Genomic DNA, 23,175 nt, shown 5'->3' with positions numbered 1-23,175 from the left:
TTGCTAGCGGTGAGAAGAATCCAACCAGAATTGCATGGCAGGAAAACTGCTGCGGTTAAACATTATCATTTTGGAGACATTTACCTACTAAATCCTTCATGGACCATAAATAGATGTAATGCTCTTCGGTAGGAGCAGTGTGTACCTATCAATTACAGAATAATAGAAAATTGACCTATGGTCAACCTGTAACGTGAAATGCACTTGTGTCAAAAAGTGCTCGCAGTTTCTGGTAATTACGCTCCTATTCTGCCTATGGACAACAAGGACCTGTTCCTTCGGTGTAAGGCAGCACTCCTGCTCCTGTTCCTGTGCCATCTTCTTCTCTTTCGAGTCAGGCTATTGATAAATGCCCCCGTAGTATGAAGCCCCCTAAGGATACCTGCATGTAATGCATTTACAAACAATGGTGTCCTGGTCAGCAAGATGAAATTACCTTACAGTGGCTGAGAAAACCTTCCGAGAGGGGACATATTGTCCTAATGTAATAGGAGGCTGTGGGAACAAACAAGCTGAGAACAAAACAAGACAATTATACAAAAGCCACTTCCCAGCTAATGTCTGAGAGGCAATTACAGGATATCGGCATGCTTCCTGGCCCCAAGCTGAAGCACCATCACTGTTCTTCAGTGATAGGGGAAAAGGAAAAGAAAAAGGCATAAACAAGCATGGAGAATCCAAAACCCCTTCCTGGGGAGTCCCCACTGCCCAGATGGCCAGGCACGACGTGGGGGATCCACCTTCAGGCAAAGACACACACTTTTAAGCAGACATTTGCCTTGAGGCCAGTGTCTAAAATCCTGTTTTAATTGCTGGAGCTCTAGGCACTCCAGCCAGTGGACCCAGGGTCCAGTTCAGTTTCCTAATCACAGGCACGCAGTGTACTCGGGATGCCCAGGTGCCTTGCCTTGCCTCCAGCTCCTGCTCCAGGACATGCAATTCCTGCAGGTCCCCTCACACCCTGCAGGGCCATGCAGACCTCCCCAGTGCCTGAAGGTATCCCAAATGGCAAAAAAAGTTAATATCAGGGCACTGAAACCAAGCAGAAGCAGTCTCCAGAGCTGCTGGCTGAAGTGCGAGCTCAAATGTGAGGCCTACATATGGGCATCTGCAAGCAGGTGCCTAAGTACAAGCATCAGCTTCACACAGGAAAAACCCTCTGGAAGGTCTGGAACAGCAAAGCCTTTCCAGCACAAGACAATCACAAGCTTGATGGTGGAATAACCATGTTTATATAAGCATGTTTATATAGGATCACAGAATGTCCCATGTTGGAAGGGACCCACAAGGATCATCGAGTCCAGCTCCTACACGGCAAAGTATTCGCTCAAGGTCAGCTTTCCTAGAAGTGCTCTAAGTCTTGTTTAGGTCTTCCAGAGCCCACCTCCACCACTTGGAAGCTGCTCGCATGGTCAGCACAACGAGGCCTGGGCCATCCCTGTCATTCCTCACAGGAGCAGCCCTCAGCTCCTCGCCCCCTGCCTCCATGACGCGTCCATCCCTGGTGGAGGCCATGGGAGCATGAGGTGCTACAGCAGTGCAGCTTCTTCTGGAAGGGACAATCCTCCTCATTTTTGCCACAGTTTTGCCACAGCGATAAGCTAACGGTGGAAAAGAGGAGGATATCATTCTTACCAGGCTTCAGAGGCCTACAGAAACGACTTGGAGCTGGATCCTCAGCCAAGCGAAGCACTACCAGCTGCCTGCCGGTGGTATTAAAACCCCTACAGACCTTCTGCTTCCAGAGTTTCTCATCATACAGCTCACCAGCAGTATCTCTGAAGAGATTAATGAAAAATCTTGGTGAACGATTCACTTTTTTTCTTCAAGGCCAGAAAGGCAGGCCCAGGCTGATACGCTACGGCTGAGGTTTCCCTCTCAGTGGGATTAAGTCACATTTTGGCCAGGCAGGGGGACTGATGATAGCTCTCCCCTCCTCAACAAGATGTTGATGAAAGCTCCGAATAAACCTTCCAAGATAAATGTTCTTAGGACGCTTTTAGGGTGTAGGCACACCCCAAAACTCATAAACCAACAAGAGGGCCTTTGTTCTGCTGACTGTAGGGCAACCATTTCAGAGCACTCCACTGAAAGCTAACAAGAAGGACTACCTATTTCCTTCCTTCCCAGGTTCTCAAAACCACTCGCAAGGGTATTTTTCTTCAAGTATAAATCAGACTGCCTACTAATACACCACAGCATGACATGTAGCATGCAATTTGTACAGGCAGTAAAATGGGAAAAAAGATGCATGACTGTACTCCATACTGCACTCACTTAGACTGAAAACAGGCATTTTGCTTTACTGCAGTAATTCTAGGGGGATAAAAGGACAACTTTAGAAAAAATAAAGCTCTATACACCAAAAAAACCAACAACACACAAAACCCTCCCAGAATCCAACCGCCACCAAGGAAGGACAAGTCCCTGATTTTAATTCCTGTTTACTCCTGAGGTCTGTGATTAAGTTAAACATTGGAGCAATTTCATTTTGTGCAAGGAGCACGTAAGCTTCCCTGCATATACAACTAGAAAGGTTTGACAGCTTCCTACAGAACAGGCATTCCCACAGGGGTTTTTTGATTTCTTTTTAATACGAGTACTTCTCGTAAGGAACAGAAAACAAGACACAAACTCCTCACGACACCTTAAGGACAGAACAAGGGCTGTGGGGGGGACACAGATTTTTTGTTATCTTTATCTGGTTTAGAAAGCTTTCATATCCTTCTAAATTTCCCTGATTTTCACATGTAGTTGCTACAACAACAACAGTAACAGATAACTAGAAGGCATTAGCAAGGAGCACACTCTATGCACATTCTGTCGTTTTATGGCAGAAAACACATTCTCGGTTTCAACTTGCTCAATGAACTCTATTTTCTGGGCCTACAATTTCGCCTGTGTGAAGTGAGACATCATCTAAATGTTCCTACTCCTTTCAAATACGTGGGAAGGATGTGCCTGCGTCTTGCTGATAAAGCCAATGTACCTTGAACCAGCAGCATTAAATCGAATCTCTCTTACTTTGGGAAGGAATGAATGTTATTTTCAAAACTGATATAGGATAAGCACTGAGTGTAAGTTTAGACTTACTTATTTGGTGTTGATATTCCCCAATAGTGAAAGCCTAAGGCTGCTGACAAGTAAAAAAGAGCTTTGTTTTATTGGCACTCCTGCCTCTTTGGCACCTCAAATCAAACCCCCAGCACTTTCAGAGCACAGGGCTCTGCATATTCCTGTATGTTTATATGTTGCTGAAATATTGAAGCCAAAGCAGACAGATCTTCCCCTGAGAAATAATTAAATCACATTAGGAAAAAACAAAAAATTAGAACAGAGATAGCCTAAAAACCTCTCTTTTTTTATTGGACACTAATTGAAAAAGATAGAAAACCAAATAAGTTTAGGAAAACATTAACCTTAATTATACTGTGAAAATCCATGGCTGTTAAACAATCATCCTCATCTGATACTTACCTTATTATGGGGCTTAAGTAAAACCGAGTACATGGCTCAAGGGAATCCTTGCTTAAAAATTAAACATAAGTAAACCGAAGCACAATAAGCGCCCATGATTTAAAGGCAATACTCTTAAGTACAGTCATGAAACAAAAGTCATCCTCCAGTATCTCATTTGAGATTGTGCTTGTAAAGATACACCATTAGAGAACCTAATCTATTAGCAGAGTATGCCGCAATTCCTGCCAAGCTGCTTGATAGAAGCCAGGCACTGATACACCCTAATCTGTACAACTTCCCATTAGCAATACCACTTCCTAAAAGGAAGGCATTAAGGTTGAAGGGCTCTCACAGCAGCTCCCGCAATTCACTACACAGAGGAAAGCAAATCGAGCAGAATTACTTCTCTAAGAGGCAAAATGATCATTCCAAGGTGCCTTTTCCAAAGCAGAATCATTTAATGCTCCTTACCAGAGACAGACTTGTAGCACGCTACAGGATTTGCAAGTAATTTACTTATTTTCCTTTTTACAGGAGCTCAAATGAGACTTATTGTCCAGCCACCCTCCTTCTACTCTAGCTCTTGGCCACACCGAACATATCGCTGCTGTCACTTCTGCATCAGATAAAGAGAATTAGGTGCTCGCTCACTGCTGTATCAAGAAATATTCTGACACAGCACAGATCCGTATTTTTCTCTCTCCACAACCTCATTGAAGACTACGGCTTCCTTTCATGCAGCTGAAGTATCAAGTTTTAGCAACGAGGCCATAACACTGAGCTCTTAGTGCTCGCAGCTCTTGAAACTCAGATTACCAGGAAAAAAATGCACCTCTCTTATTAGCCCCTTATTATGAAATAGCTATTCATAGATTCCTGGAATACCTGCAATTCTTTTCATTCACGATGAAGAAACTCTTATAAAGCTTAATGAATTGCAGAAACATTATATGCTAACAAAGGCAAGATGCTTCACGAAACAGGAGGAATGTTCATTCAGTACCTCGCAGCTCCCAAGAAAGCTATACAGGAAGTCAACTGCGTTAAAAAGGTGTACTTGTATAAAAACTTTTATATAAATATACATAAAGGATAATAAAACCACAATAACACAGCTTTATAATGTATGCGCTTTCTAAAAGTGAAGAGTTTCAGCTAAGCTATGGGAAAAAATAAGGATCTATGGTAAAATGCTTGTAGTTTCCATATAAATATTTCATAAACAATTTTATACTTCCCTTGTCATGTTCTGCAAAAGGCTGGTGAAGCAGGGTGAGGTGGCACACCAGCAGAAACCCTGCATGCAAATTATATTTTGTTTTCAAGCTCACACGGATGGCACTTTGGTGTATCTGAGAGGAGAGAGGTCCAAGGCTGACACCTTACTTGGACAAGGGGAGGGGAAAAATGTTCCCCTGCGTACCCTGGGTTTGTAAACATTACACAAGCAGCTGTCACACACCTCGAGGGACAAACACGGGTCATGTCAGCCAAGTCACCACACCAGGACGAGCTGGAAATCAGCTTCCTCAGAAGGCTTAAGTACAAGGAAAGCAAAAGAGGAAGAAAGGAAGGAAAAGACATACCAGAGCAGGTGCTATAAAGGAGTACAGCTTCTCTTCAACGGAGTTCCTCAATTTTTACAGCAGCAAAAGCCACCTACTACCACAGATGAGTGACATAAAAGCTGAGCAACTGCAGAAACAAAATGCGATGAATAAAACTGTGATTGCAGAAAGGCAGCTTTGCATCGCTGATACACCCCAAGCAGAGAAATTATGGTGAAAAGTCCTATTACATGGAAATTCAGCCACCTGGGGATCCAAACAGTTAGCAGCCAGATCTATTTTTAATCCCGCTTGTCTGCCAGCCCTAACGGCAGAGAGGGAAGGGTTTGGCAAAGCCCAAGGTGGTTCTGCACACCCTCTGGAACGGAGCAGGACTTAACAAGGGCTTCGGAGGCACAGCCTTGCTGTGCTCATGGGGTACGTACCCCAGAATCATGCCGGTGTCCCAGTCCAAGGGCAGAGCAAACAGCTTTGGAGAGACAAGGGGAGAGCAAATCTCCCCATCCGTGGCTTGCAGCATTTTGGGGGAGCACACACCACAGCCGCCCAGGCTGAGAAGGCAAATGCTGCTCAGGGCTAACCATTGATGTGCCTCCCAGAGCCCAGCACGGTTCAAAATGCTGGCCCCTTATTTCAGCTGATAACCACAAGGAAAAGGGTGTGAGAGGGAAGGGGGTGACCCAAACCCAGTCATGACATATGCTGCAGGGCAGAGAATGATGAGTAAGGAGGGGTCAGGTTGCCCCAGGCTTCCTCGAAGCACCCAGCTTGGTGTTGCGCTCAATTCCTGGACAGTTTGAGGCAGTCTATGTGATAGACTTTAGCAAGCTCTTTTTCTAAAGCTGAACTACAATCCAGGAGTTTTAAGCTAAGCACAACCAACCTCAATAAACTAAACCTCAGCTGTGCCTAATCGATAGAGGACAGGATCAGAAACACGAGTGGCTTGTGGGGATGCTGAGCACCTAAGACCAAGATTAAGGCAGAGGCATCACGTGCAGCATCAGCACCGGGAGACCCAACCCTGTGACACCTCTGGAGCTCACTGCACAGCCTCTGCACCACGAGACCAGTACCTACACACGCACACTGCCAGGTGATACAATCCCAGCAGCTAACAGCTTTCGCCTGAGGCCCAGCAGAAACACCCTTTCTTCCAGTCAGCGCAGTGAAAACTTGTCAAGACTCACAAACTTCTGCCACTTGAATTCCCTCTCCAAAGGGCTGGCCAACACAAGTGAGAAGCTCGCACAGAAATCTCTGGTGGAGTTACTCACCTGTTCCACTGAGACAACCCCGTGTTTATGTCCAGTGAGATAAACCCCCCTCAGAGCCGCATTCAGACCTTCCACTGCCAAACGCAGCACATATATTGTCTTTGGTTTATATAATTCGATTTTCTTTCTTTCTTTATTTATTTTTAAGCAGTGGCAGTGGGATTTGCTTCCTTCCCAGCCTTTTCAATGAGATGTGGTTTGGATAAAGCAGCCCGTGCAGCACTGTTCCCTGAGTGCTTGTGTCATCTGGTCCTGGTACTGACTTTTGCACCATTCTGTCCTCTCTCCGGAGCAGTAACGTTGCCTACATTATTTTGTTCATTATTTGTTCATAGAGAAGTGATCTGATGGCCCTCCATCAGATGTCCTCACCCACACCTCACCTCATGCCGCAGAAGGAATCCCACTGGGGACACCACTGGGGCTCGCTCAGCACACTGAACGTGGAGCATGCGATTAAGTCACGGATTGCATCTGATCTGCTGTGGTTTTTGTTGTTGTGGGTTTTTTTGTTTGCTTGTTCTAATTCATGCTGTAAAGGACTGCTCATAAAAGACAAATTCTCTTCATTATTTATTTACTTCCCCCCTTACTTATTTGCAATACCAATTACTGAAAGACGCTATACAACCATTTGCTTGTGCTTTAAACCCCTACAATCTTTTTATTGAGTGCCCAGCTGTAACAATCAAGAGGTCCTGGAGAGTGAGATAGGTGCAAGTGTAACATGTGGAATCCACCCACAGCGAACATCACCACCACAGTCATAGGGAAAGTGAACTGAAACCGTGATTGTCCTAAATCCCAGCACAACTGAGAGCATGCAGAGCTAAGCACACACACTGACAGACCTTTACTCCTGCAACAAGGACCCCTTGTGAGTAAAACCTCACTCCCTTGATGAGGAAAGTCCCCAACTCTCCTGGTCTAGGCGAGCTTTAGGAACTGAGGCCCTGTGGCCATCCTGTGGCCCTGGCCCACATGCAGAAGCCTCTTTCAAAATGCATCCTAATGAGTGAGAAGTTTTGCTTGCTCGTCGCTCTGTAACTGTGCAGGACACACTTCAAAGCATTTCCTCTCTCTGCTGAGAAGCCACCTAAACTTCTGCCTGTCCCTGACATGCCGTTTTTCATTGTTCAGTGTTCATTCCTCTAAAATGAAAGTAGGAGAGAAAAAGATGTGTGTGTATCTATTAAAACAAGCAACAGGTTAGCTCCCTTTGTCATGTTCTCATTCTGTGAGATAAACAACAAAACCTTTCTGTATTCCTCTTTATACCTGAGGTTATTTCATCCTTTGGTATCTCCAAACTACGGTGTTTGTAAGATCTCTGACTGCTGCAACACAAACTTGACTCCAGTTGATGGCATTTGCTCAGATACAACCAAGAGCAAAAGCTTCTATATTTTTTTAATGGAAACTACGAAATTCTCTTTTGCTCAGAAGCAAAGATTTTTGCTATTTACATGATCTACATTGTGCTGCACTTCTTGAATACTCAGCAGCAAGTGTCCTGAATGCCAGCTCTCCAATTCTGGTGGCAGTAACTAGTGATACTGATGTGGTGGAGGGGAAGAAGCAAACACCACCGTCTGGGGGAAAGACAGAAAGAAGAAAAATACATCACACAGCAGCGATATACCTTACAAAACTACTTTTTCATATACAAATCCAGACGTTTTCTGTAAAGCCTTAAGCTGCATCTTTTCATCAACGGGCTGCCAGCAAAGCTGCAGCCTGTTCATTCACACATTAAGCTTCCCCGTAACTTCAGTGGATGCCAGGTGAGTGTTTGCTCCCACAAAACCAGGCTCAAAGGGCCCCAGTCCTTATTCTCCCAGCACCTATCCCACCAGTGAAGGAAAGAAGTGGCCGATCTGCCCTGAGCACACGAAGGGCACCAAGCACGGGCACCGCAGCCCCGCTCCGTCGTTCACCCGCATGCGAGGCGTGCTCGAAGGAAGCAGCCCTTGCAATTTACTGTATTGCATGAATGCCTGCTAGCTACGGGATGAATTATGCATCTGGGGTAGCACCGGTTTCTATTTTCGCCACGCTGAGACAGTCATGTGCAGCTGAAGAAATGAATTCTATTTTCTTCCGAGCAAGAGACTTAAAATAAGCCCGGTGCCTGAGGGTGGGAAAGTGGCTCAGGCTATAAAGCAAGAACCTTTTCACTTTGTTACCCGAGTTCCTAATTTAATGGAACTGGGGTAATGGGTAGCCAATTTTAAGCAGGTGGTTTGGTTTAAGTATTAACCCTCATGGTACGTAAGGCTTCATTCAAAGGGCAAGTTCAGCTGCACGGTTACAGTTTACAAAACAAGTGCAATGCAGCGGAGAACCGAGTTGTAATTACACTCTTCAAAGTTACTTTTAATCCTCAAAGTTTCAGATGCTGCAGTTTCTTAAGAAAAATAAAGCCTCGCACAGAACACAAGGACTGAAAAAGGAAATTAATACAGTTCCTTCTGCAAAACTGCACGGAACGGTTGGCCTTTTAAATGGCAAGAGCACATAACTAAATCTGGCTCCATTATCTGTACAGATCATGCTGATGCATGGAAATCCTGAAACTGCCAGGCACTAGAAACTTTACATTTGAAAATGTGAAGTCCCTAACTCCTGAAAGGCAATTCTGCAGCAAACCACCACCTAATGCATCAGCAAAACACCACTGAACACCCATCTTTTTTTTTTTCAGCTCCCCATTTTCCTGCCTTTTTCCCTGTGTTAACATAAGATGCTTCCGTATATAAATGGAGTTTGGCCATTCCCATCAAACAGCCATAATGCACACGGCTGAATTACTGTTTCCTTGCTCTGTAGAAAATCCTGCCCACCCCAAAAGTAACCAAGAACTCTACATGTGTTTGCTGTCCTGGAAAATGGCACCTGTAGTACTTCCAATCTTGTCATCCACTGATGCTAACGCTGAACCAGCAGTCCCACGGAGCTTTATTTTAATACTGCCTTCCTCCTTTCCCCTCCACAAAGTCTAGTTCTGAAAAAAACACCTGTCAATTCTGGATGCTTAAGCTTAAGAGGTGAGTATATTGACATTTAAAAGCAGACTTTAACGAGTAAAAAATGTGTTCGGGAACTGAGCCCTGTGACATGCATAATATCCATCTGAATTCCAGCGAAGAAAATCACAGCGCAGCTTGAATAGATGCTCCATTTCAATCCTCCCTGAGAAGTAAATGAATTCACATCTCTAAGAGGATTTGTCCTAAAGAAATACACCCTTTCTGAGTGCTGGGAGAGTGCAAGATCCTCGTATCTCCATCCAGGCTCAGTGACGAGCACTGAAAAGGGGAAATTCCAACCTCAGGCACAAAGCAGCAGGTGGGAAGGACCTTGCTTAATGCAGAGCTGTGCAGGGAAGGAAGGGGAGAGATGCCTTCCTAGCCAAAGCTGCCTCCTGGAGAACCTCGTTTATCAGGCATTAATGACTGATATTTAGCAGCTAATAAATATTTATTAGGTGAAAGCTAAATAAGTTTTAATAGCTCGTATCATTATAAAATATTCCCTAATTTTCATCATATAAGTGGGAGCATTATAACCACATGCACTGTGATGCATTGCCTTAAATTGGCTAATTCATATACTGAGAGGCATGAACCACACAGATTTCCAGAGACACACTGATAAAATAGAGGTACTTTACTAGAAGCATACATGAGCTTAACAAGGCTGCAACTTATTGGTTGTTGCTCCTGTAAGAGCTAGAGATCTCTTACATCATGCTGAAGTATTGACAGAGCAGCCTTATCTATGTATTTCCACATCAGTTCAGATACTCCAAGTGGTATTTCTGGTTTATTTCCTCCACAAACAGTCTGCTACCACCTACCACCCTGCCCCAGTTCTCCTGGTGAAGGTGGCCCTCTGCTTTCTCAAAAGCAGCCGCAGCAGCAGGCACACCTCCACTTGCCGGAGCACCGCTGATAAATCCACCATTGCCTTCGCACTCATCTTTCATGAGGTTACTTGCAACATTGCCATGCTCTCCAGACATCATTCCAGAGGAGGTGAGCAGCTCATGTTTGGGTAAGAGGAGGCAATTCCTTCACCTCCAGCTCCCACAAATGCCCAGGGTACCCTAGGGTGCTGGGTAACCACTTGCTCCGTATCAGTGCTTCGCGTGGCTCCTGGGCAGAGCACAGCATGGAACTGATTGCATCAACACCCTCCATGTACCAAAAGACAACAACAACAGCAAAAAAGAATGAAAACAGAAGTAAAAGGAATCAAAATGTATGGCTACAGCAGTTTTTCTTCATTTTTTCCATCCTTCCAGGGAAAGCTGCCTCTCTCCCGTCCATTGCTGCCGCCACTTCCAACACGTGAGTAACTTTCCTGGAGTGATACCACTTGGTTGTGAGCAGTCACCAGATGAAAGATTTTCAGCACATGAAGTCATGCTGCGGCTCTCCTCTCTCCCGGTGTCTCACAGCCTGACTTCCTCGATACCCTCCATACCCACAGGAGCTCAGCAGCAACAATACAGCAGTACTCCGTCTCCTAAATTCTCAGCAGGGAAATGGCTAGGGTTATTTTTGTTTGTTTGTTAGCTCAGGACAGATCCCTCTGCGCTGAAAATACAAATGCCCAAATAAATTCTGTTAGCAACAGTTTCGGCTGAGGTCACAAATAAACAGAAGTCAGCACTCAGCTACGTTTTCTTCCACAGAAAGTGCCAAGAAACCACCACCGGAGTTCTGGGCTGCTTCATCCCTAACTTGTGCTTATTATACTAGAAACACAGTGAATTTACAGTGGAGCAATCCAGACCTTTATCACAGAACTAAGAAAGTAATTTTAAGTCCATGAAATATGAAAAAAATTACAAGAATACTTGACGTGATGTCTGTGGTATTTTCAGAGACTGGCTGCAATTCCAAGCACACTAAGGAGGGTACGAAGGGACAGATCCATGGATGGTTTCAAAATTGGGCTCCCTACCAAAATACATATTTACTTGTTTGACCATGATGCTGCCAGAGGAGACACACTGTTCTTTCAGAAAACACCCCCATTTCACAACTTTCCCCAAAATACACTTCCTTTTACTTTTGTGCACACCTTACCGTACACCAAACGCAAGCATCTAAAACACAAGCAAACAGACTGGGATTCACAAACCGCCAGAGTTTCCTAATCACGGGGTTCTTCTCCCAGCATCAGAAAAAAATAAATCCCGCGCTGCTTGGCATGCCAACATATTATTTTAAATAAGTAGGAAGGCTGAATGAAAGTCCCCCTTCATCTCCCAAACCTCAAGAGAAAATGAAGGAGTTATTTCCAGAGCACGTACTCAATGACCACCCAGCAAAGCGCATTCATTTTGGTCAGGCTTCACAAGTCCCGCACCACACCTAATGAACACGCTGCCTTCTGATGCCTCTTCCCCCGACAGCGTGAGAGGATTAAAAATACATGTGGAAAAAAAGAAAACAAAACAGCCCTGAAAAATTCTGGTATGAATGCCTCTCCCTTTAATTTCCCCGGTGTTTGTTCCTGTTCCCTTGGAGGAAGCTGTCACCTCAAGCGTGAGGTCTGCCTTACCGTTTCAGCAGCTACTTGTGTTGCAAGGAAAATAAATAAGTAAATACATTTTAAAAAAAAACAAACAGCAATGGGAATTTTTGAAGAGGAAACGTGCGGGATGGGATGGCTGCTGCAGGAGCAGGCGCTTGGCTCATCCCATCCGTCCCCACTGGCAGAGTTCGGCCTAAGCAGTCCCACTCTCAAATACCTGGGTGCTACCATGGCTGTTGTGGCCTACACCGCTTAGTCTTCTGCTCAAGGGATACTTGCTGTGGGGTTACCTCTTTCTCCAGACAGTGGGAGAATAAAAATTATTAGTTACAAAAGCTCTTGGTCAGGCGTTAGTGCTTCCTCACTGCTGAGCGGTTTCTTTGCTTCAACAAGCGCATCTCCCAGCGTGGTCTCTGCACAGCAAGTCCGAGCCAGGTGTGACTGAGGTAAAAATATAATGGTAATGGACTGAGGTAAAAATATATGATAAAAGGATAAAGCAAATGCTTCGAAATAACCAAACAGCTGCCAGCTGGGAAACACAGAGCTCGTGTCCTACCAGCACCTTAACTCTCATCCCATTTCTTTGGGAAATATCAGCACTGCTCAGCGCGTACTCTCAGCTCTGGAAACACTTCACATCCTCAAACACAAATGAAGTGATACAAATGTGCTTTTCCATAAAGCTGGGAAAAGAAGGCTCTGTGGCCAGGGAAAGGCAAGGTTTCCAGTCACGGCTTGAGGCTGGGGGAACGGGGTGGCCGCACAGAGGGTGCTGGTGGTGGGGTTGGGGCCTGCCCTCCCGCCCCCATCCGCCAGCTCCACCTTCCTCAGGCTCTCAAGTCACTGCTGAACCACCTCTTAAACGCACCCTGTGAAACTCCCACAGCGTTTTATCAACCAGTTGCCTTGAAGGAAATCCAGCTTACTGCTGCTCTAGCACCACCACCACCCCACCCCTCAAAAAATAAAGCCCAGGACTAGTTTTCTTTGAGGAGGAACCTACTAAGAAAGGCTCTGTGTCAGAGGCTGATTCCTAAAACTTTAGTCACAACCCCAAACCAATAATTTCTCATGGTCTTCATTTATTTCACTCTTTCGCATAAAACTCTTTCCCACAAGCTTGCCCTTCATAACTGGAAGCAAACTGACCCCAAAACCTGGGAAGGTATTTTTGTTTTTGTTTTTTCCTGTGGGTAAGATACCCACAGGAGACTTTTTTTTTTAAAGCAGGTATTATTAGATGGGAGGTATAAATAGAGCCTAGGGAGGGCTCTTACAACCCATTCCTTGAACACACACCTCCCTGGCAGCAGCACACCGATGCTATTTCAGGTGGCACCTCCCATTCTTCACCCCTGGATTGCTGATAAAGGGTGGCAGCTTAAGTAGCCCAAGAAAGAAATGGTTACTTAAGGGCAAGCCTAGATACTTATTTCAAATAATAGGTTGGCCTGCCAAGCAGAGCAGGATTTATGTTTTGTGATGCTGGGAGAAGAACCCCATGATTAGGAAACTCTGGCATAAATACTGAAGGGCAAGAGTAAAAAGAGCACGTGTACGCAGCCCAGGGATAGTGATCCTCGGTTTTCCCCTCTGGCATCCACGGAAAGAGATTACCTCTCCAGTATTTCATTAGTGAACGGCGCTACGTGTTCCAGCAACTTGTGGAAAGAGTAGGAGCGCTGAGGTTAACGTCTTTGGTGAGGCTTTGTCTCAGGGTTTGGGAGATTTTGTTTCAATGCAGCATGGGGAAAGCAGCTGTCACCTTGATTAGAGTCCCCTCGTAACCGGACACTTCTCAAACTAATCCCAGCTCCTGCGGGCTCCCCGCTGTTTGGGCGAGGGGTTACTGATGGCTTCAAAAGCCAAGGTGCTGGCACACAGAGATGCTGAGGTCCCAGGAGGAGCATGGGCTCACTGTGCCTCCCGCCCCATCCAGCCCCGTGCCCACTAGAGCACAACCCAGCTTCCAAGTAAACCCCAAGGCAGCGAGGAGCGCCATGCACAAGGTTTGGCTCCACACGCTCGCTTTCCAAAAAGCAGAGGGGATGAGGGATACGGTGCTCAAATCATCCACGTCTGCTTAAGTGCTTGACTCGCGTGCTGCCAGACACGGCTGGCTGGCCAGAGGTGGAGCAGCACAGCGACTCCTCCGCCCCACACCAGCCACCTCCAGTTTTTCCTCGCATTATGGTCTGGCTGGGATACACAAACCACTCCAAATCACTCCCCACAGGCACCTCTGTCACTCCCCGTCCCCTCATTGCTCCCCCTTTATCACCAGCAACCACCCTCGGCCAAGCCAGCAGAAGGATTCCCGGCGGTGGGCGAACGACCAGAGCAGACCCAATTTTTCATTTACCTCATTTTCTGCTGTTGGATCCCGTGCTTGCAACACGAGACCAGAGAGCAGTGCCAATACTAGCAGTTACCTGGCTTGCTTGACAGTGCGAAAGCAGCAGGGAGGAAAAAAAAATAAATAAATCAGCCTAATGAGGCTGGAAGCACAAGAGATTGTAGAGGAAAAGAGCAAATAAGGAACTTAAGACACAAATTACTATTAAGCGCACTACAGTTACTGCGTTCTGAGTGGTGGTGTTCAGAAATACCATTACCATGAGTCAAAAAACCATACTGAACAAAAAGGCTGCGTTTCTGGTAGGAAACCGGTAGTCTTACAACAACACTGCAGTGATAATGGCATGAGAAAACGTGTGAGTGACAGGTGAGACAGAATTTAAAAGCCCTCGGTTCAGGTTGCTTTGTTTGTTTTTATCTCACGATAAAAACAGCCTACACCTACACCGCCAGTAACAAGGAAAACCTGAGCTCTATTGCAGTATGTGCTGTTGTGCCACTGCTGAAAAATAGGATTTCCCCCCCCTCCATTTTCTTCTGAAGATGAAAGCCCATTAAGACATAACGTCGTCACTTCTGCTTTGATTTATCCCAAGGAAAGTCAAAGACCTCGTGCTATCTCCTTCAACAGAAAAATTTACATAGCTCAGTGGACGATGTTTCATAATTAATGAGGTATTTCCCTGGAAAAGAAAGCAAACTTCTGTCTGTTAGAGACTCCAAATTTTTGAGGTGTGCACTGAAAGAGGAGTTCAGCAGAAGCACGAAGTCTGCTCTTATACACAGAGCCAGCGCTGTGCTTCAGGCTTTGCAATTATTCACAAAAAGACACAGCAAAAATAGTCTTTTTAAAAAAAAAAAAAAGTAATTGACAACTGCACGGCACAGGAGAAGGGACCGCCTCTGCTTAATTGAAGGTCATTTCTGCTAAGCTGCATGCTATATTTACCACCTGGCTGGTAATGGCTGCTTTTATTCAAAACGCTCTGCAGTAAAATATATGCACATGTAGGGTAGGAAGACTCTCATTGAAACCTTCTGCAAGAAATTAGCAGAACGAGGAAGGCTTGCACACTTCCTTAGCAAAATTAGGTCAGGACTCCTTTGAACGGCTCCATTTGAAGGCTGTGCCAGATTCCAGATCAAATACTTTTTAGTGTGTTAGAACCAATGGCTTAAGAGATGAACTTTCTACACTGCTGATAATTATTGCTAGTGCTGTGCAGCGCCGCCTCTCTCTCCACCTGTGGATAATTATAAATAGCCTGCATTTTCCAGTCCCTGACATATGCCACCAGATCAACAGCATTTACAAAAAACATCCTTTGTAACCATGGGTCACACATTTCAAATATGACGACCACGTAACTCCGCGCAGTTTGGGGAATTTGGATTTCCCCACATGCACCCTTAAATAAACACTCCCTGAATATGCATGCATGGCCAGGTGATTAGCATCATAGTAATGAACGATGGAAGCACCAAGCTGCAGATCCGCATGCCAAGGTCAGCAGCATCTCCTGCCCTTAAAGGCTTCAGGTTACCCCCAAATACAGAGTTCTCCAGTAGCCAAGCTGGGAATGCAAAGACCAAAGAACTGGCCCTGGAAATATAAATCAGGTAATCATACAACTCAGCTTTACTGCTCACCCTCTGAGGAACAGGCAACAGAGCATGCTCGCTACCAGTCAGGTGAACTTTCATTAATAAACTGATCTGCAAATTATCTACAATGATGCCCAAACCCAAAGACTGCATGCTTCAAAAAGTAAAAAGAACGTTATACAGCCAGAGCAGTAACTTTAGGGTCAAATACACCCTTTGTGGAGCCTAACTGTATAACAGCGCCGGTGGTAAGAAAATCTTTTTTTCTGCTCTTCAAATTCACAGCTGAGTTCACTCTAGCAAGCTTGGCTGTAGGGAACATTGGAAAGATGCACAGAAACATCCTATTGCTGCTTGTTTTGCTTTCCACTCCGCTCTGCTCCCATTAGGTGACACTACTAATGGCACAGCTGGCACAGCTGTCTGCCCCAGACTCTTCAGAGGAGGTTTTCCAATTATATGAGCTGCATTAAACAACAAGAGAGGGAGAGATTAGCTTTTTCTGTGCACCTACAGAAAGCCACAGAGGGAAAAAAAAAAATCTTGCTAATCCTTTCTTAGGATGCCTTCGTCTCTGATCACAAACAATTGCATAAACGGCACGTGAGCTACTCTACTACACAGGAATTGTGCCAGCTCCAACCACAATACAGCCACAATCTTCATGAAGAGGGATCCCACATACTTTGGTTGAGACTGGCAGCATTTATTAGAAGAATTTTTCTCAGTCTTCCCGAGAAAACAGTACTCCTTTACATGCTTGAATCAGTTATAAGGTCCTCAGATTTTACGTGAAACAGCAAGAAGTACATGGTGAAGAAGTATCACAGAGACTCATATCTGTGTATTATAGGAAAACAAACAAAAAACAAACAAAAAACCCCCACATTTTTTCCTATCATAAACCTATTCCCATCAAAGCTGCCTAATTCTTCCAGTGCATATGGAGATGAGAAAAACAAAAATCAAAGTGATAAACTCACAATCACAGTTGTATTACTAAATATTCACAAGCTCAAAGACTTCTTTAAGCCATAGAAAAGATACACATTTCCCCCAAAAAGTCTCAGAAAACCTTCATCACTATTAAGTTTATCTGGCTTTTGGTGTTATGACAATTTATGCCACCAGGCAGTAGGCCAGTTGCAGGTCTCCACCTAAAGAGACCTACATCAAGATACCAGATCACTAACTCTCGGTTAAGCGGGAGAGATACGGTCAGGAAAGTAGCATTAGTGAAATGACAAAACCCCAAGCCAGCCAAGGGTAGAATACGCTTTTCAAGGTTTTGAATCACAGTAAGAACAGGAACAAAAAGAAAGAAAAGGTCATTTCCCCTTTCTAATGCCCTACAGTAACAAAACAGACGAGAAATGACATTTCCAGCACAGCAATACTATTAAGAGTACCCGATGCTCTGCTGTTTTCAGCAGCTCTGAATTTCTCCCCATCCAGTGAGGCTCAGCACAGTGTCAAGGGCATACCTGTGTCTCCCCACCCCAAATGAAACACTGCTTAGGACAGAGCCTGGAGTCCCACCAGGCCCCACAGAGATCTTCCCTTGTAGTGCCCAAGCATGGCCCTGCTCTTTGACCACGCATGGCTGCTTGGACTAAACACCACCACCAAGAAAAGCATTTCTGACACACAGCACGAGCGGAGGCACATTCAGTCATCGCTGACCCTAACATTTTGCCTCCTTTGGGGGTGTTCAAGGAGAGGTTGGACGTGGTGCTTAGGGACATGGTTCAGTGGGTGACGTTGGTGGTAGGGGGATGGTTGGGCCAGGTGATCTTGAAGGTCTTTTCCAACCTTAACGATTGTGTGATTCTATGATCTCCAGTGACTACTGCACCCGGGCACCCTGAGGAAACACGTTGGTTGTTGACCAGTGCCCATGGGGCCCACCTTCCTCACCCTGAAGGCCTGCGCACCCAGGCCATCAAGCCACAGTGGGGTTTCCAAACATTATTCAACAGGCTGGAGATAAGGCTGTTAAACGATATCAATTTATCTTTTTAATATCCCTCCCCTCATATCCCAACAGATGCTCCGTCAGAAGGACCCCAGCTGGTGCCAGAAGAGCAGAAACAACCTCCTGGTTAGCCACAGGCCCTCCTCGGCCACCTCCCGCTCACGGCCAAACTCTCCGGAAACTTCTGGAAGCAGCCATGTTTTCACACAGCACACAGACATATCCAGCAAAGATTTTGGTCAAAAGGGAGGAAAAGATGAAGAAAGTCTGACAAATTCAGTCAACTCAAGCTGCAACATGGCTATAGGATTACAGCTGAGCTGGAAGACCACTGGTGCCACAACGACACTGGTGCCAGCCAGGACAGTCCAGGTACTGATCTATGCATTCACTCCCTTGATATTATTTCCACTTTTTTTTTTCTTTTTTCCTATTTAGTAAGATTTTTTTTTTCCCAATGCACTCATGTTTCACAGTGACAAACACATTCCTGTCCCCTTACCAAGGCTCTGAGGACAGAGGGAAGGCTTTGCTGGAGAATAAAATCAAAAGCACCTGTTAGTGGATCAAGTCATATTTAGGGAAGAAAACTGCTGCAAAACTGTCGCGTTAAATTACAAGTAAAGAAACGAGAGGAAAAATATATGTAAAGACCACCTTGTGTTTAAGGCTTTTTTCCTGGCAAATAAGGTCGGGGAAGCCGTTCTTCCCAGCCTGATTCCAGGCCAGGAGAACTACTGAGAAAACTTTGAGCCCGGCCTTGTTCTGTTTATTGAGCTGTCAGTTCTTGTGTTCTGCGGGATATTTCTTTTCCTGACACTTGAAAGGCATACAGCCTTAAATAAAAGACACACGCACAAAAGTACATGAGGGTATATGTAAAATTGAGACCTATGTAGAATAAAGATCGACATAAAATACACACACGCAAAGTTTCAAAGAACTTCCAAGATAGAATTGCAACACCTACAGAAAGCTCGGTGCTGAATGCTCTGTGCAGTACAGCCTCTACGCACTCTTCATTTCAAACACCCTCCAAGAAGCTTCATTTCATACCACAAGACAAGAATTTAGGAGGTATATACGGCACCGTGGTAACTTTCCATTTCTATCCCCACGATTAGTCATCTTTGTTGCTCTGCCATGGAGAAAGAGAGTAAGTTCCACATGCTACAGATGCTTAAGTCACTAATAATCCTAAGGTATTAATCCTCTAACACCGTCTGCTGCCCCAGCAGTGCTTGAGAACTTCTCACCTTCTCACAATGAGACTTACACAAGCCAGTCGCTAACATAACCGATTTCACACATTCTGTTCGTGGACACTCCATCTCCTTGCTGCACAAACTCTCACATTAGCCAAGCTTGCACTGCCACCAGTGGCTTGTGCGAGCACTGAGCACCCGTGAGCTCCTGGCTGGAAGGAGACACAGCCCCACAGCCAGGATAGGGATGGGATGCTCTGCAACCCAGACAGCTCAGAATCCTGTTTCTCAGCAGTATTACTTTATGCACATCCTTGCTGCAGGAATTATTGCTATTTATAGGGCTAAGCCATACCTATTTTTATTTATGCAATGTCACAAATTTAAATTCAATAGGAACTTGATTTTTGCATGTCCCGGTGATGGAGCATTTCCATCGCTTTGAACTAGCTTCACCCTCCCACTTTGCTTCCCTTGCAGGTTTTCATTTTAAATAATAATAACACCATCAATGTCACACCTCCGTGACTGTATATGTGAATGAGGAACTGCACAATACTTGAAAGTGATTTGAAAGGAAAGGCTTTGTGCAGGCTTTCACCCAGTAATCAGTTTAAGTGACACACTGATTCTGGGATCTCCACATTCAGGGTGAGAAAGGATAATTAACCCAGCAAAGGAAGAATCTGTCTTCTGGACAGCTGTCCTCTCCTGGAAGATGCACCAAGCTAATATCAGCCTTCCCCTGCAGACCCCAGTATGAAAAGCAAACAAAACTCAGCTTTTAAAGCAAAAAAGGAGACCAAGTGCATGGGGTTTGGCTGGTCACAGCTGCATCCTCCAGCTGTTGCGTCCAGCCAGGTGTTCCCACAGGTACCTCAGGGTCACCAAAACCCACCAGGGCACAGCTGGGCTTAATGTCTTAGATAGGCATTGCCTATCTAATGGCAGGCAATGAACATACCAGAAAGGATCCCAGGGAAGACAGGAAAGATGAAGGACCTAGTTAGGCTGTCGCTTCATGTGGCAGCCAGCAGATTACAATTTTTCCCTCAAAACATTCTTAGTCTGGAGGCCACAGCGGTCACACACCCAGCCACTCCTCGAGAAGCACTTCACCTCCCATGCCGTACTGCTTCAGCTGTGTTTCCCACAGCTCCGCAAAACCATTTACATTCACACTTGCGAAATACTGTTCAGAAAAAAGGGACGGGGCCCACTTCACGCCGCTTTGAAAGGTGACAAGTGACCTCCATCAATGTGGAAGCACCTCTAGAGGAAATTATGCCATATTATGGTTAATCAAGCAGGAGCAACACGTCTGACAACATAATATTTAAATCCAGACAATACATGCTGGTTGTTAATCAGTGGTACTTTCTGAACATTTTGATTCAGTTCCTGCGTAGTCCACAGGCTGTTTGACCTTCTGCAAGTCCCTCTGTCTCCTTACCTTTAATAAGAGTACAAAATAGGTATTTATCTTCACACTCGCAACTCAAACACAGCCAAGCGGGTTTTTATTTGAACTTTTCCCAAATCAATTCACCTTTGGAACAAAACAATTTAGCTCAGAAGAGCGATTTCTGAGGAAGTTGTTTATATATAAACTAAAAATAGTGATTTCAGACGGAGCGCCCAGCTCAGGCTTCAGTTGAGCACGGCTTGTGTGACACGCTAATAGCCTGTCTAGAGACAAGGCCAAGTCCTGCAGATTCCTCAACACCCTATTAGTCATTATTTCACTTTAGATGAACCCCCCTCCTTGAGGCATTGACAAAAATCATTTGTTCCACGCAAAAGTACTTGTTGCAAATGGTTGTTAAACACTTTTTTTTCCTCCTACTGCAATCAGTTTTCCAATACGCTGGAGGATTACATGTATTTTGTATTTCTGCCTAAATATCTAGTATGCTTTTGAAAGCATCCCTCAGGGCTGAGTTAATCAAGAAAACAACATACAGACGGAGAACTGTCATTATTACAGGGTCAAACACTAATGCAGCCTTTACTCGAGAGATTGCAAATTATATTTCAACGTGAGGAAGAGAAATCTTGTTCCCAAATCAGCGAATAGTGCCATGTAACCTCTGAATAAATTACTAGTCCTGAAAAGATTACAGATAGCAGTTTATTATCGTCTTGTAAGCATGAACTGAAGATAACCAAACAAGAATCTGTTCGCAGAAGAGCCCCAAGTAATTTTCTCATGCTTGCTGCAAGGCGGAAAGTAAAGCAACTTGAACGCGGACCAAATTGCTTGCTCATTACTTGTGCATTCTCTCCCAAATGCAGCAACACAGAGGGCATCTTTATGACTTACATTCAAGCAGGGTCTTACATGGGGCCTAGAATAAGCTTTCCATTCTCAAACACAACATTTCTGTTAAAAATCCTGGTCGGTCAGATCTATTCAGATGACAAAGGAGCACTTTTCCGTAAGTAGACAAGAGTCCTTTGTTCAGCCTCTGCGGCTCACTAAAGCCTGTAATTCTTGGCCATAAGGAAAATGTTTAAACTGTCAATGGCAAAAGTCAATTCGGGGAGATAATGCAATTAATAAATGCCACCCATATGCTTCTGCTTGACGTTTTATAAAGACAATCGGTCACGAAGAGCAGGGCAAACAGAGAGCTCTACAAGCAATTGCCTGATCCTCCAGGAGCTCAGCTGCTGCACGTAGGGACGAGCTCTTCCCCAAGCCCAGGTCTCCCTGCCCAAAAGTGGCCATGTCCCCCAGCGAGGACAGCAGATAGCTCTTCACCACCCTCTCCAGAGTCAGCAGATGGTGACTGTGTGTTTGAAGTGGGGTTTTCCTTAACTTGCACCTCTGCTAGCCAAGAAATCGGGCCTTGACCTCCAGTAGCCAAGAAATCAGGCCTCCATCTGGTCATCCTGAGATTGCACTTACGATTACAACAACAGAAACTTAGATCCCTCCAAACTTCAAACAAACCCACGGCTCGTGGCTCGCTCGCCAGTGTCCACCATCTCCATCCCACTAGCTGCAGCAATCGCTGCACACCTACCACAGAGGCTTCACCTGCCCAAGAACCACAACCCCGGCACCCGACTTCAAACTGGGAGATATTTGTCCTGACTCGCCCTTGAAGACGAGGCTCTCATCTTCTTCCCCGATAGGGATCTAGAAAAAAATGCAGAGAAAACATCTCTGCACTGTAGGCCTGAATATTAAGTCGGTTCCAATGCAGACCTCGGGGCTAAGATATTAAAAAGAGAAACTGCCTCCGTGTTTGATCTCGGGTCAGGAATCATCTATTCTTTAATTTTTAAAAGATAAGCTAACCTGGGAGGGAAACCTAGCCCCAGAAAGTGGCTCCGGAGAACATCCAGATAGGGGGAGGCTTCCAGCAGCGACTTCGCTGCAGCACCAGAAGGGAGAAACCCGCGGCTGGAGGCGAAAGCCGGAGCTCTCCCAAATTTCCTGCAGGTGATGGCACGGTGCTGAGCCAGGGCGAGGGGAGCAGCCGGTCAGATGGCGCTGGCTGGCTCTGGTTGCTGCCACGCCACGGAGCACTGGGCAGGACTTGGCTAATTTTGTGGTGAGAAGCAGCTCATGTGAGCTGGGGAAGGCTGGTAATGAATCGGGACCAAAAAGTTTCCTATCTTCCTTCAGAGCTTGGTCGGCGACGCGGACTTAACACGCTTGGGAGAGGCCCTCACAGCACGTAAATCTGAAACACCACCTCTCTCTGCTCCAACTGCTGTCTCCAAAGCCTAGCTGCAGGTTTCACAAACTAAACCAAACAAACATGCCTCCTCCCTGACACAGTATCAATCCTTCAAATTTCAAAAGTAACCATTAGGAACAAACGCAGGCAAATCACAGCTTCTGAAATGTAAACATTTCTGAGAAACAAACCAAATATTACCCCGGTATCCTCCTTCAATAGCTGCATTTATGTCAACAAAGCTGTGCTCAGGCGCTTGCAGAAGGCACAGCAAGACCACACAGTTGATGTCGATGCTGCAGTGCTTGCATTTCACTCAATGCATGCAAACCAACCCTGCACGTGCATTGCTGGGGGAGCTGGCGTGAAGCAAAGCCCCCCGACTCCAGAAACACCACGAAGCAAGACGAGAGATGCAATTCTTCTCCTGGTTGTGAGAGCAGCACCCGTACGGTGCGGTATGCACAGCAGCCTGCCAGCCAGCAA

The 23,175-nt window shown here is 45.5% G+C and overlaps 1 protein-coding gene and 1 long non-coding RNA gene across 2 annotated transcripts in view; both read right to left on the bottom strand.

The window, feature by feature from the left end:
• Window positions 1-23,175, bottom strand: part of SDC2 (syndecan 2) — a 57,317-nt gene that overhangs the window by 31,708 nt on the left and 2,434 nt on the right. The window lies entirely within an intron of this gene.
• On the bottom strand, window positions 9,959-16,358 carry LOC137851322 (uncharacterized). Its single transcript, XR_011093121.1, has 3 exons — window positions 14,470-16,358; window positions 14,217-14,294; window positions 9,959-10,905 (listed from the first exon to the last, which is right to left on the bottom strand). It is a non-coding gene; the product is annotated as an uncharacterized lncRNA (long non-coding RNA).

This window comes from Anas acuta, chromosome 2 (assembly GCF_963932015.1).
Source record: "Anas acuta chromosome 2, bAnaAcu1.1, whole genome shotgun sequence".
NCBI lineage: Eukaryota > Metazoa > Chordata > Aves > Anseriformes > Anatidae > Anas > Anas acuta.
This window is presented reverse-complemented; position numbering and strand designations above follow the sequence as displayed.